This window comes from Eurosta solidaginis, chromosome 1, assembly GCF_040869045.1.
Source record: "Eurosta solidaginis isolate ZX-2024a chromosome 1, ASM4086904v1, whole genome shotgun sequence".
In the NCBI taxonomy this organism is placed as follows: Eukaryota; Metazoa; Arthropoda; class Insecta; order Diptera; family Tephritidae; genus Eurosta; species Eurosta solidaginis.
This window is the reverse complement of record NC_090319.1, coordinates 136,677,592-136,693,647: the sequence shown is the minus strand read 5'-3', so window position 1 is coordinate 136,693,647 and position 16,056 is coordinate 136,677,592. Positions and strand designations below refer to the sequence as shown.

Genomic DNA, 16,056 nt, shown 5'->3' with positions numbered 1-16,056 from the left:
CAGTATTTACAACAGCGGCAACAAACCCACTTTTATATTCCCTAGTTCAGACAGGTTTCAGGGCTGGGAGGAAGTCCTAGATCTAACTTTGACAACCGACGATGACCCGGCGTTATTGGAAAACTGGAGAGTGTCAGACAAAGCCTCCCTCTCGGACCACCGCTGGATCTTGTTCGACATCAGATATGGATCTGGCCAGACTCACCGCTATAGAAATCCAAGAAGAACTAAGTGGTATAAATTTGTAAGGCTAACTACGCCAGCTTTAGAAATAAGCGAACCCAACATAAACTGCCCTCAAAAGCTCGATGAGCTAGTCGGCAAGGTAGAGCTAGCAATAACTACCTCTTACAACAAGTGCACCCATTTAGTATTCGTAAAAAGAAGTCCCCACCCTGGTGGAGCGGGGACCTTAGGGAACTTAGAACGACAGTACGGAAGGCATTTAAAGAGTGCCTTACAACCAAGGAGTGGCAGCCATATAGGTAGGCGCTCAAAGCATATAAAAATCTATAAGGGTAGCGAAGGCTGTATCCTGGCAATACTTCTGCTCCTCAATAGAAAACACTCGCGAGTCCTCCAGACTGAGTAAAATTCTGTCCAAAGAACACCGCAACAATCACTTCGTAAGAAGCGAGGTAGGCCTTTGGACAAAATCAGCAGAGGACTCCCTGGGCACACTCATCAATACTCACTTCCCTGGATGCGATCTAGCACCAGTAAAAGAATCTCTCTGCAGGGACTCTCAGCCCTCAGAGGGCTTACTGGACAGGATAATAGACAGCGAAAAGATCAGGTTTGCTATCAATGGCTTCTCTCCATTCAAATCGCCCGGTCTGGATGGCATTATCCGTAATGCTACAAAAACTAGGTGATCCAATGATACTCTGGCTGGAAACGGTAGGTATACAAAGCGAGCATCGCCCTGACCTATATTCCACAAAGCTGGAGAAAAACAAAAGTAATCTTTCTGCCAAAAGCGGGAAGACGCACTCACGAAAACGCCAAAGACTACTGGCCAATAAGCCTCACATCCTTCATGCTCAAGGTCCTTGAGAGGCTTCTGGATATCTATATTAGATCAATAATAATAGGACAAAACTGTCAAAGGCACAACATGCCTACATGAAGGGTAGATCTACGGAGACCGCCCTCCATGAGCTAACGGCTTTTGTGCAAAGATCACTACACTACAAATAATTCACACTAGCAGATTTCTTAGATATAGAAGGCGCCTTCAACAACATCGAAACCGGCCCAATTGTGGAAGCCCTGCAAAGGGCCGGAGTTGACAACCACATCTGTGGATGGACTCAATCAATGCTGGAAAACAGAACCATACAAGCGGATATGGGCTCAGTGACAATGAACCGCAAAGTGAGTAGAGGTACACCCCAGGGCGGGGTCCTCTCGCCACTACTCTGGGTCATTGCACTGAACGAGATACTACTCGAACTCGACAAGAATGGTGTTAAGGCAGTAGCATACGCAGACGATGCGGTCATTGCAGTCTCGGGGGCTTTTCCCTCCACGATAAGCGACATCCTTCAGGGCGCGCTAAGCAGACTGCACACCTGGGCAACATCGTGCGGCCTCAACATCAACCCTAGCAAAACAGGGCTCAAATTACATATTCCGTGATCGAAACGGCAATCGTACGAATAAAGATTACGTGACTGATCGTACGAATGGCAATATTGGTATTATGAGGTACGTTCAGTATCGTATCGTAATTTATGACAGAGTAATAGATTGAATAGTGATTTGTAATAGATATTTTGACAGTTAAATGTCATCTTCTATTTGTAAATAAGAAAAATTATTTATTTACATTGTGGAATAAATTCCTAAGCAATTTTTAAAAGGGAAAAAAAGTGCTTACAAAGAAACTAACGCAGGTAATTCTAGTGATGAGTGCACAATTAATAATAAATATAAAAAGCGGTGGAAGAGAATTCCTCCTAGTTGCCAAAACTAAATTTTTAATTTTCCTGATGCTTTAAGTTTTTGCTCGGACCAATTTTAATTTACTTAATCCTAATGAATTCAATAAAATAATATTGTCCGAAATCGTTAATGGTACACGAATGGAATTGTAGTCCAATTCTATACGGCAGCATGACACATTCATCAATAAAATAATAAAACAACTTGTGCTAATCTCGAAGGCAAATTTGTCAGCTTCCGTTTTCAGATTCGCGATCATGGATCTAAAACGAGTCTCTTGACACCCTTCTCAATATTTTAGGACGTGTAATAAGACTGTAATGCTGTCGTATAGAATTACCGGAACGAAAAGTAGTTTGTCCAGACAATTGTACCTGCGGGAAAATTCCAATCTGTGCCGCTTATGCTGGAATACATTCCCCTAATGCATATAATAGAGATTTATGTACTCTTTGTTTATGTAAATATTATATGTAACAATTTGCACCAGGGGTCGACTGCTAATACTCGTCAAACAATATCGGAAGTGGCGTCAAAGAACATGGTGTTCACGTAAAAAAAAATGTGTATAAAGGGGTTTTGCACGGTTTTAATATTGACCCCAAACAGGTGTAACACCAGCCGGGGTAGTATTTTATAAGCGCGACCGAAGCCGGTTCATGCATATAGTTGTACTACGCTAAAATACTATGGGTATTTTTTCGGTTTTTCGTGAATATCTTTTGATAGACTAAAAATATGTTTTTTCCGCCTTCGGATCAATGATAGAGGGGTCAAGGTGCGTAATTTTCCACCTCACGATATATTTGGAAGTATATTAGCAGTCACCCCTCTTGTAAATTATTCGTTATTGTAATAAAAATGACATCCTTTACGTGGTTGTTGTTGCTGTTGTTTTAGCAATGCTTCGCCGCATCCAATAGGTGTGCCCACTCACATGCCATGTAGGCAAACACTGCAAGCAGGACATACATTATTAATGTCGGAGTTGAATCTGGATAGATCAACATGTTACAGTATTCAATGGAAGTTGAGTCAGGGAGTGTGCTTCCCTTCTTTGAGTTCTGGGTATTTTTCCTTAAGAACTGGGTTCGCCGGACAATTCCTGGCATAGAGGTCCGACGCGCGTTTGCGTAAATCACTGAGGACCTGCTTGTGCTTTTTGCTTCATACGGTTGTGTTCTCAGGTGCCGTATTTCCTCATAGTGCTTGCGGAGATGACTTCTTAAGCCCCTGGCGGTGTGGCCTCTTCAATCAGATGTCTGTTGAGATTGATATTCAACAGAAACAGTTTGTTCACCATTTCATTTCTGTGCCTAATGGGGGAGTACTCTCGCCTCATTGTTTAGGTGGTATTCTGGGGACATAAGGAGACAGCCCGTAGCGGTTCTGATGGCAGTGATTTGGCATACCTGTATTTTCTTCCAGTGAGTAACCTTTAAGCTTGGCGACCATATCGGGGACGCGTAGCATGCAAGCGGCCGGCCAATTGTTTTGTAAGTGGTAATAAGCGTTTTTGTCTTTACCCCAAGTGATGTCGGCAAGAGATTCTAAGATTTTATTATGGCGCTATATATGTTAGGAACAATTGCAGTTGCATTCTCCCCAAATTTTTGGGTGTAAGACAGTCGGTAGCGTAATGCCATCACCGTCGATGTTGAATGTGTTCGACATTTGGCGCGTCCATAATATAAATAAGGTCGTCGATGCTTTGGTCGGTGACAATGTCAGGTTTGGCAAGGCGAAATAACTGGATAGATCGATGTGTGGGCCTGGGCCTGTGGTCATTATTGTGCAAGTTGGGATGTTTAATTCTTCTGGGTTTAGATGTTATGTTCCTGACGTGCACCGATGCTTGCCGACCAGACATAATTTGCGGTCAACCTTTTGAGACTTGGAAGAAGGGGGACCGTTCCAGGTCTTGCAGTAACGTGCCGTAGTTGACCGTATCAAAAGCTTTTGACAGGTCTAACGCAACAAGTACTGTCCAATGGTGGGATATTTGTTTTAATCAGCAACATTTTTGCGTGTTAAATGCGTTTAGCGCGATGGTAGTGCTATGTAGTTTTCGAAATCTATGCTGATGATTGGCAAGACGCAAATTTGCAGTGAAATACGGAAGCAGAATGGCTTCAAGTGTCTTGGCTACTGGCGATAGGAGATATATCGGATGATAAGAATCTGTTAGCTGGTTTTCCAGGCTTTAATAGCGGAACCAACCCGGCAATTTTCCTTTTTTCGGGAATGACGAAAGAGGACAGGGACAGATTTAAGACATGCGCTAGAAAATTAAATCCCTCTTTGCCTAGTTTTTTGAGCATCGGCATGGCTATGCCATCTGGGCCTACTGCTTTAGATGGTTTAGCATGAACGATATAATCTTAAATCTCTTTGGCGGTAATGGTAATTGGTTACGCGCTGTGTTTATGCTTGTGTGCGCATCTGTTGGCCCGCCGTCTGGCTTTGTCAACCGTAGAATGCATTACATATTCTCGGCAGAAAGCGCATCCGACAGCAATTATCGCCAAAGACGATGGAAATTTTGTCATAGCCGGGTTCGATAGGGACTTTACGGTGGACCATAGCTTACCTACACCTGCAGAGAGGTTACAATTCTTTAAATGCTACTCCCATTTCGCCCGTTTGTGTTCATCCACTAGGAATCTTAAGCGTTGGTTTATATCCCTTATTTGGGGGTCGCGTGGTCGTGTTGCCTTATAAGGTCACGTTCTCTCGCTAAATTTGTGGCCTCCGATGTGGCCGGATTTTCGATGTTCTTCAGGCGGAAATAAAACGACGCGAAGCGTTACCATCGACTGCCAGTTGACGCAGTTAACGAGTCCTGCAACACGATTGAGATTTCTGCCGAGCAATGACAGCTTCCTACCAGACGCACGGGATGTCCGCCTTTATCGAGTAGAACGCTATTTCGCCTTTCTGCCCGTCTGTAGATCAGAATGCCATAGATCGTGGTGGGCTCTGCCTACAATTATGCAATTTTCTCCGGTGAGTTGTGCGCTGATTTCAGGGCGGTATACACTGGGGCAGCAGGTGACAGGAGGGATGCAGATGTTGATAATTTCTAGTTTTTGTTATAACAGTACTTCGCCCTAACCAATAAGCTCTATCACTCGAAGAAATATCAAGGAAACTAATGTTGTAGTTTTTTAGAGTTGAAACCATGGAGCCGGAACTACTTTTCTTTTTAGAAAGTTCCGACCAAGACGTAGATGGGCATGACCAGAAGGTTGTAAGACAGCACCTAAAAGACAAAAGCAATCCTCTTTCTTTGTCTTAAAATGCGTAAGTTCGTTTATAATTTCACTGTAACTTCAACATTTAGGAACTGTTACCGAATTGTTTATTTAACTGGCTAATTTTTAGGTTCATTAAAAGGTTTCGTCTTAATAAAGCAGCATTTAATTATGTCCTGAGGAATACAAATTTCAATTGCCATTCCTCAGCAGCTGCACCGGCCATCCTCCAGTTGGCCGTAACGCTTTAATTTCTTGGAAGTGGCAGTTACCAGCGAGCGGTAGGGAACGATTATCTTATGGGAATGAGTCAAAGGTTGGTTTCAAAATTGAGCACTCGAGTAGGGACTGAAATAGAAAGAAAAATATGTCCAGAACATATCCGTTTTACACCGGAAAGTCTGGCTGGCTGTATGGAATGGTTCTACGAGAAGTATAAGATACCACGAAGTGAGAAAATGAAATATTTTTTTTGGATGCGCCTACACTTTTCCCTCCTACAGTAATTGGATGTATTGACGGTACCCATATTGGCCTACAGAAACCCAGCGAAAACGAACATATGTTTTTTAGTCGCAAGGGATTTCATAGTTTAAATGTAATGATTGTAAGTAGAATATAAACTTCGAAGAATATAATGGTCAAAGGAATTATTTTATACGTATAAATGTATCTTGCTGCAGATATGCAATCAACAATACAAAATTAATGCAATAAATGCTAGATATGGAGGGGCTGCACATGATTCCTTTGTATGGAAGCAATCAGAAGAAAGAATAATGCTTGAAGAGAAATTTGAAATAAATTCTAACAATAATTCGTTGTTACTTGGTATGTATTTTTTAGTCAATTAGTATGAACTATGGGCATTTATTCTCTACTTTCATTTAATTAGGTCATTCCGGGTATCCACTTGAACCTTGGTGTATAACCGCATACAGAAATCCTGCGGACGATTAAAGTGAGAGTGTATTTAATACGATTCACTCAAAAGCCAGATGTATGGTGAGAGAACAATTGGTATTTACAAAGGGCGGTGGAAAATACTATGCAACGATAAGCGCGGAGGATATGACCCACAAAAGGTGGCAATGTTTTCCAACGTTTGCGCAGCTCTACACAACATATGTATGGAATTTAAAGTCCCTTTTAACCAACCAAGTGTAACTGCAAATAATGTTGCTGTGAATGATATTGATATAGGCGAGCACACACAAATTTTAAGAATTGGTCAAAACATTCGAAACCAAATAAAGCAATCCCTTATTAATTAAAATACAAATGGCCGATCACAAAAGTTAATATACAGGCGTCTTTTCTGAAATTCTTAGCAAGTTTGGCTTAAGACGAAATAATTTCGCTCTTTTTCAAAAAAGTGTGTCAATATACACATAATATAGGCAATGTAAGTTGAGAACTTTCCAATGGAGTGGCTCTGGCACAAGCCTTACACCAATTCGCTCCAGACGTTTGTACAGGTAAGTGTGAGAAATTCAAGAGAAAAAACTATAATAATCCTTTTACGTTTACAGATGCTTGGTTGTCCAAAATAAACACAGGAATAAATTGGCGCTTGACGATGAGCAATTAAAGAAAGTCATTGAAGGAGTATATGATTATTACAGCGATGTATTAAGTTATTCATTAGCAGATTTTCCTCAACCTGATGCTCAACGTATTTCCGAAAAATGTGATCCTTCTGAGCTCGAGCGTTTTTTACAGGTTGTACTACGTTGCGCAGTAAATTGTGCTGCCAAGCAGATTATATACGACAAATAACGTGCTTAGTGGAATCACTTCAAGCTAATATAATGCCAGCTCTGCAAGATCTTGAGTCAACTTAGCATGGAGAGTGTACATCTGGTAGTTCGTCAAGTATAGCTAATATCGATTATAAAATATTGCAGGAAGAACGAGATGCTTTGCTCAAAAGTGTTTTGAATCTGATAAAAAGCTATTTGGTGGAATTGAGTTTTACTTAAAAAAAGTTATTTTAAATTTCATATTTTACTCATAGAAGAAAAATCTAACATGTAACAAGAGCTTAATAAACTGCAGCATGAAGTTCATCGGTTGGAAAATACAACTGCTCAAATTGGTGATGATGGTGTATCACTTGGTCCAGTTCAAGCTGGTTCTGTACGTTATTCTGAACTTCGTGACAGCTCGATCGAATGAAAGAAGACCTTATACAATCAGATGCTGCACGAGAGGACCTGAAATTAAAAGTTCAGCAGCAAGAAAAGGAAATTCAAACAATAAAACAGCGTAGTGACGATTTGATAGTAAATATCGTCCATATTTATAATGCAACCAAAAATTTGCTATTTTCATTAACGTATTAATTTTATCTTTTTGCATTAAAGAAAAAGGTTTCTGAGTTAATACAGCTTAAAGATGAAGTTGACGTGCTTAGAGAATCCAACGATAAATTGAAATAGTGCCACATCCAATCAGAAACATACAAAAAAAATACTGAATAATATAACGATTTATTTCATAAATTCGTGGAATTTGTAAACTTTAAACTGGCTTAATTCTTATTATATATTGACATATAATTTTTTAAAAAAATAACGAAAATTATTTAAGTGAAACGGAACTAGCTGGGACAAGGTTTTAAAGGCGCCACCCCGTGTTTCCAAGAAAAAAATTTGGGATTTTCCCACCTCTTGTATACTAACATAACGCCAACTTTCATCGTAGCAAATATTTTACTTGTTAACATTTCATTTTGGTTACAACAAAATTTCTCAAAAAATTTCTCAGGAAAAGCAAAAACCTTACATTAGTATATTCAATACATGGAGAAATAATTTTTTAAAACACCGTTGTTGTTGGTTCTAATTTTTTCATATTTTTACTGGGGTGCATTTGAATATATTATACCACAATCTGTAAAAAATCCATTGGTTAGGGCCTTTGTGAATTAAGCTAACGATATGCACCTGTACGATAACAGATAAAGGATAGCAATTTTTATCAGCCTTTTTTTATTTATTAGCTGAAATCATTACATTATTTGTATAACTAAATTTATAGTATTCAAAAGTAACTATACTAAACAAAGGTACTGCAGTTTTTACAAATATGACTGCAATTCAAGAAATTTTTGTATTCAATAAATGTTTATATATATATATATATATAAAATTAAACCAACAACAACGGTGTTTTAAAAAGTAATTTCTCCTTGTATTGAATATAGTAATGTAAGGTTTTTGCTTTTCCTGAGAAATTTTTTGAGAAATTTTGTTGTAGCCAAAATGAAATGTTAGCAACAAGTAAGATATTTGCTACGATGAAAGTTGGCGTTATGTTAGCATACAAGAGGTCGGAAAATCCCAACTTTTTTTCTTGGAAACACGGGGTGGCGCCTTTAAAACCTTGTCCCGGCTAGTTTCGTTTCACTTAAATAATTTTCATAATTTTTTTAGAAAATTATATGTCTATATATAATAAGAATTCAGCCAGTTTAAAGTTTACAAATTCTACGAATTTATGAAATAAATAGTTATATTCTTGAGTCTTTTCTTATATGTTTCTGATTGGATTTCGCGCTCTTTCAATTTATCGTTGGATTATCCAAGCACGTCAACTTCATCTTAAAGCTGTATTAACTCAGATGTGTTTTTCTTTAATGCAAAAAGATAAAATTAATACGTTAATGAAAATAGCAAATCTTTGGTTGCATTATAAATATGGACGATATTTACTATCAGATCGTCATTACGCTGTTTTATTGTTTGAATTTCATTTTCTTGCTGCTGAACCTTTAATTTCAGGTCCTCTCGTGCAGCATCTGATTGTTTAAGGTCTTCTTCCATTCGATCGAGCTGTCACGAAGTTCAGGATAACCTACAGAACCAGCTTGAACTGGAACCAGTGATATACCATCATTACCAATTTGAGCAGTTGTATTTTCCAACCGATGAACTTCATACTGCAGTTTATTAAGCTCTTGTTACATGTTAGATTTTTCTTCTATGAGTAATAAAATCTGTAAAATATGAAATTTAAAATAACCCTTTTTAAGTAAAACTCAATTCCACCAAATACCTTTTTATCAGATTCAAAACACTTTTGAGCAAAGCATCTCGTTCTTACTGCAATATTTTATAATCGAAATTAGCTATACTTGACGAACTACGAGATGTACACTATCCATGCCAAGTTGACTCAAGATCTTGCAGTGCTGTATTAGCTTGAAGTGATTCCACTAAGCACGTTATTTGTCGTATATAATTTGCTTGGCAGCACAATTTACCGCGCAACGTAGTACAACCTGTAAACAACGCTCGAGCTCAGAAGGATCACATTTTTCGGAAATATGTTGAGCATCAGGTTGAGGAAAATCTGCTAATGAATAACTTAATACATCGCTGTAATAATCATATACTCCTTCAATAACTTTCTTTAAATGCTCATCGTCAAGCGCCAATTTATTCCTGTGTTTATTTAAGACAACCAAGCATCTGTAAACGGGCGGGATTATTATAGTTTTTTTAGTTATTTCTCCTGAATTTCTCACACTTACCTGTAAAAACGTCTGGAGCGAATTGGTGTAAGGCTTGTGCCAGAGCCACTCCATTGGAAAGTTCTCAACTTACATTGCCTATATTATGTGTATATTGACACACTTTTTTGAAAAAGAGCGAAATTATTTCGTCTTAAGCCAAACTTGCTAAGAATTTCAGAAAAGACGCCTGTATATTAACTTTTGTGATCGGCCATTTGTATTTTAATTAATAAGGGATTTCTTTATTTGGTTTCGAATGTTTTGACCAATTCTTAAAATTTGTGTGTGCTCGCCTATATCAATATCATTCACAGCAACATTATTTGCAGTTACACTTGGTTGGTTAAAAGGGACTTTAAATTCCATACATATGTTGTGTAGAGCTGCGCAAACGTTGGAAAACATTGCCACCTTTTGTGGGTCATATCCTCCGCGCTTATCGTTGCATAGTATTTTCCACCGCCCTTTGTAAATACCAATTGTTCTCTCCACCATACATCTGGCTTTTGAGTGAACCGCATTAAATACACTCTCACTTGAATCGTCCGCAGGATTTCTGTATGGGGTTATACACCAAGGTTTAAGTGGATACCCGGAATCACCTAATTAAATGAAAGTAGAGAATAAATGCCCATAGTTCATACTAGTTGACTAAAAAATACATACCAAGTAACTACGAATTATTGTTAGAATTTATTTCAAATTTCTCTTCTAGCATTATTCTTTGCTCTGATTGCTCCCATACAAAGGAATCATATGCAGCCCCGCCATATCTAGCATTTATTGCATTAATTTTGTATTGCTGATTGCATATCTGTAGCAAGATACATTTATACGGATAAAATAATTCCTTCGACCGTTATATTCTTCGAAGTTTATATTCTACTTACAATCATTATATTTAAACTATGAAATCCCTTACGATTAAAAAACATATGTTCGTTTTCGCTGGGTCTCTGCAGGCCAATATGGGTACCGTCAATACATCCAATTACTGTAGGAGGGCAAAGTGTAGGCGCATCCAAAAAAAATATTTCATTTTCTCACCTCGTGGTATCTTATACTTCTCGTAGAACCATTCCATACAGCCAGTCAGACTCTCCGGTATAAAACAGATATGTTCTGGACATAGTTTTATTTCTATTTCAGTCGCTACTCGGGTGTTCAATTTTGAAACCAACCTTTGACTCATTCCCATTAGGTAATCGTCCCCTACGCTGGTAACTGCCACTTCCAAGAAATGAAAGCGTTACCGCCAACTGGAGGATGGGCGGTGCAGCTGCTGAGGAATGGCAATTGAAATTTGTATTCCTCAGGACATAATTAAATGCTGCTTTATTAAGACGAAACCTTTTAATGAACCTAAAAATTAGCCAGTTAAATAAACAATTCGGTAACAGTTCCTAAATGTTGAAGTTACAGTGAAATTATAAACGAACTTACGCATTTTAAGACAAAGAAAGAGGATTGCTTTTGTCTTTTAGCTGCTGTCTTACAACCTTCTGGTCATGCCCATCTACGTCTTGGTCGGAACTTTCTAAAAAGAAAAGTAGTTCCGGCCCCATGTTTTCAACTCTAAAAAACTACAACATTAGTTTCCTTGATATTTCTTCGAGTGATAGAGGTTATTGGTTAGGGCGAAGTACTGTTATAACAAAAACTAGAAATTATCAATATCTGTATCCCTCCTGACACCTGCTGCCCCTGTGTATACCGCCCTGAAATCAGCGCACTACTCACCGGAGAAAATTGCATAATAGGAATGGCCCACCACGATCTATGGCATTCTGATCTACAGACGGACAGAAAGGCAAAATAGCGTTCTACTCGATAAAGGCGGACATCCCGTGCGTATGGTAGGAAGCTGTCATTGCTCGGCAGAAATCTCAATCGTGTTGCAGGACTCGTTAACTGCGTCAACTGGCAGCCGATGGTAACGCTTCGCGTCGTTTTATTTCCGCCTGAAGAACATCGAAAATACGGCCACATTTTCCAGCGGAGGCCACAAATTTAGCGAGAGAACGTGACCTTATAAGACAATACGACCACGCGACCCCCAAATAAGGGATATAAACCAACGCTTAAGATTGCTAGTGGATGAAAACAAACGGGCGAAATCGGAGTAGCATTTAAAGAATTGCAACCTCTCTGCCGGTGTAGGTAAGCTATGGTCTACCGTAAAGTCCCTATCGAACCCGACTAAGCACAATGACAAAATTTCCATCGTCTTTGGCGATAAAGTGCTGTCGGATGCGCTTTCTGCCGACAATATGTAATGCATTCTACGGTTGACAAAGCCTGACGGCGGGCCAACAGATGCGCACACAAGCATAAACACAGCACGTAACCAATTACCGTTACCGCCAAAGAGATTTAAGATTATATGGTTCATGCTAAACCATCTAAATCAGTAGGCCCCTAGGGCATAGCCATGCCGATGCTCAAAAAACTAGGCAGAGGGATTTAATTATCTAGCGCATGTCTTCAATCTGTCCCTGTCCACTTTCGTCATCCCCGAAAAATGGAAAATTGCCGGGGTGGTTCCGCTATTAAAGCCTGTAAAACCAGCTAACAGATTCTTATCATCCGATATATCTCCTATCGCCAGTAGCCAAGACACTTGAAGCCATTCTGCTTCCGTATTTCACTGCAAATTTGCGTCTTGCCAATCATCAGCATAGATTTCGAAAACTACATAGTACTACCATCGCGCTAAACACAATTAACACGCAAAAATGTTGCTGATTAAAGCAAATACCGCACCATTGGACAGTACTTGTTGCGTTAGCTCTGTCTCAAAAGGTTGACCGCAAATTATGCCTGGTCGGCAAGCATCGGTGCAAGTCAGGAACATAACATCTAAACCCAGAAGAATTAAGCAACCTGACATTGTCACCGACCAAAGCATCGGCGACCTTATTTACATTATGGACGCGCCAAGTGTCGACCACCTTCAACATCCATGGTGATGGCATTACGCTACCGACTGTCTTACACCCAAAAATTTGGGGAGAATGCAACTGCAATTGTTCCTAACATATATAGCGCCATAATAAAATCTTAGAATCTCTTGCCGACATCACTTGGGGTAAAGACAAAAAACGCTTATTATTTAAGTGAAACGAAACTAGCTGGGACAAGGTTTTAAAGGCGCCACCCCGTGTTTCCAAGAAAAAGTTTTCCCACCTCTTGTATACTAACATAACGCCAACTTTCATCGTAGCAAATATTTTACTTGTTGCTAACATTTCATTTTGGTTACAACAAAATTTCTCAGGAAAAGCAAAAACGTTACATTAGTATATTCAATACATGGAGAAATTATTTTTTAAAACACCGTTGTTGTTGGTTCTAATTTTTTCATATTTTTACTGGGGTGTATTTGAATATATTATACCACAATCTGTAAAAAATCCATTGGTTAGGGCCTTTGTGAATTAAGCTAACGATATGCACCTGTACGATAACAGATAAGGGATAGCAATTTTTATCAGCCTTTTTTTATTTATTAGCTGAAATCATTACATTATTTGTATAACTAAATTTATAGTATTTAAAAGTAACTATACTAAACAAAGGTACTGCAGTTCTTACTAATATGACTGGAATTCAATTAAATTTTTGTATTCAATAAATGTTTATATATATATATATATATAAAATTAGAACCAACAACAACGGTGTTTTAAAAAGTAATCTCTCCTTGTATTGAATATAGTAATGTAAGGTTTTTGCTTTTCCTGAGAAATTTTTTGAGAAATTTTGTTGTAGCCAAAATGAAATGTTAGCAACCAGTAAGATATTTGCTACGATGAAAGTTGGCGTTATGTTAGTATACAAGAGGTGGGAAAATCCCAACTTTTTTTCTTGGAAACACGGGGTGGCGCCTTTAAAACCTTGTCCCAGCTAGTTTCGTTTCACTTAAATAATTTTCATAATTTTTTTAGAAAATTATATGTCTATATATAATAAGAATTAAGCCAGTTTAAAGTTTACAAATTCCATGAATTTATGAAATAAATCGTTATATTCTTGAGTCTTTTCTTATATGTTTCTGATTGGATTTCGCGCTCTTTCAATTTATCGTTGGATTATCCAAGCACGTTAACTTCATCTTAAAGCTGTATTAACTCAGATGTGTTTTTCTTTAATGCAAAAAGATAAAATTAATACGTTAATGAAAATAGCAAATCTTTGGTTGCATTATAAATATGGACGATATTTACTATCAGATCGTCATTACGCTGTTTTATTGTTTGAATTTCATTTTCTTGCTGCTGAACCTTTAATTTCAGGTCCTCTCGTGCAGCATCTGATTGTTTAAGGTCTTCTTCCATTCGATCGAGCTGTCACCAAGTTCAGGATAACGTACAGAACCAGCTTGAACTGGAGCCAGTGATACACCATCATCACCAATTTGAGCAGTTGTATTTTCCAACCGATGAACTTCATACTGCAGTTTATTAAGCTCTTGTTACATGTTAAATTTTTCTTCTATGAGTAATAAAATCTGTAAAATATGAATTTAAAATAACCTTTTTTAAGTAAAACTCAATTCCACCAAATACCTTTTTATCAGATTCAAAACACTTTTGAGCAAAGCATCTCGTTCTTACTGCAATATTTTATAATCGAAATTAGCTATACTTGACGAACTACGAGATGTACACTCTCCATGCCAAGTTGACACAAGATCTTGCAGTGCTGGCATTATATTAGCATGAAGTGATTCCACTAAGCACGTTATTTGTCGTATATAATTTGCTTGGCAGCACAATTTACTGCGCAACGTAGTACAACCTGTAAACAACGCTCGAGCTCAGAAGGATCACATTTTTCAGAAATATGTTGAGCATCAGGTTGAGGAAATACATCGCTGTAATAATCATATACTCCTTCAATAACTTTCTTTAAATGCTCATCGTCAAGCGCCAATTTATTCCTGTGTTTATTTAAGACAACCAAGCATCTGTAAACGTAAAAGGATTATTATAGTTTTTTTTTAGTTATTTCTCCTGAATTTCTCACACTTACCTGTAAAAACGTCTGGAGCGAATTGGTGTAAGGCTTGTGCCAGAGCCACTCCATTGAAAAGTTCTCAACTTACATTTCCTATATTATGTGTATATTGACACTCTTTTTTGAAAAAGAGCGAAATTATTTCGTCTTAAGCCAAACTTGCTAAGAATTTCAGAAAAGACGCCTGTATATTAACTTTTGTGATCGGCCATTTGTATTTTAATTAATAAGGGATTGCTTTATTTGGTTTCGAATGTTTTGACCAATTCTTAAAATTTGTGTGTGCTCGCCTATATCAATATCATTCACAGCAACATTATTTGCAGTTACACTTGGTTGGTTAAAAGGGACTTTAAATTCCATACATATGTTGTGTAGAGCTGCGCAAACGTTGGAAAACATTGCCACCTTTTGTGGGTCATATCCTCCGCGCTTATCGTTGCATAGTATTTTCCACCGCCCTTTGTAAATACCAATTGTTTTCTCCACCATACATCTGGCTTTTGAGTGAACCGAATTAAATACACTCTCACTTGAATCGTCCGCAGGATTTCTGTATGGGGTTATACACCAAGGTTTAAGTGGACAAGGTTTAATGCACAATGACAAAATTTCCATCGTCTTTGGCGATAAAGTGCTGTCGGATGCGCTTTCTGCCGACAATATGTAATGCATTCTACGGTTGACAAAGCCAGACGGCGGGCCAACAGATGCGCACACAAGCATAAACACAGCACGTAACCAATTACCATTACCGCCAAAGAGATTTAAGATTATATCGTTCATGCTAAACCATTTAAATCAGTAGGCCCATAGGGCATAGGCATGCCGATGCTCAAAAAACTAGGCAAAGAGCGATTTAATTATCTAGCGCATGTCTTCAATCTGTCCCTGTCCACTTTCGTCATCCCCGAAAAATGGAAAATTACCGGGGTGGTTCCGCTATTAAAGCCTGGAAAACCAGCTAACAGATTCTTATCATCCGATATATCTCCTATCGCCAGTAGCCAAGACACTTGAAGCGATTCTGCTTCAGTATTTCACTGCAAATTTGCGTCTTGCCAATCATCAGCATAGATTTTGAAAACTACATAGTACTACCATCGCGCTAAACGCAACACGCAAAAATGTTGCTGATTAAAACAAATACCCCACCATTGGACAGTACTTGTTGCGTTAGACCTGTCTCAAAAGGTTGACCGCAAATTATGCCTGGTCGGCAAGCATCGGTGCAAGTCAGGAACATAACATCTAAACCCAGAAGAATTAAGCAACCTGACATTGTCACCGACGAAAGCATCGGCGACCTTATTTACA

The 16,056-nt window shown here is 38.4% G+C and overlaps 2 long non-coding RNA genes across 2 annotated transcripts; both read right to left on the bottom strand.

Annotated features, from left to right (window-relative positions):
* Nucleotides 1-9,000: 9,000 nt before the first annotated feature.
* Nucleotides 9,001-10,482, bottom strand: LOC137238223 (uncharacterized). Its single transcript, XR_010949140.1, has 4 exons — nucleotides 10,387-10,482; nucleotides 9,739-10,322; nucleotides 9,261-9,676; nucleotides 9,001-9,201 (listed from the first exon to the last, which is right to left on the bottom strand). It is a non-coding gene; the product is annotated as an uncharacterized lncRNA (long non-coding RNA).
* Nucleotides 10,483-13,695: 3,213 nt separating this feature from the next.
* On the bottom strand, nucleotides 13,696-15,973 carry LOC137238221 (uncharacterized). Its single transcript, XR_010949139.1, has 3 exons — nucleotides 14,755-15,973; nucleotides 14,289-14,689; nucleotides 13,696-14,230 (listed from the first exon to the last, which is right to left on the bottom strand). It is a non-coding gene; the product is annotated as an uncharacterized lncRNA (long non-coding RNA).
* Between the last annotated feature and the right edge of the window lie 83 nt (nucleotides 15,974-16,056).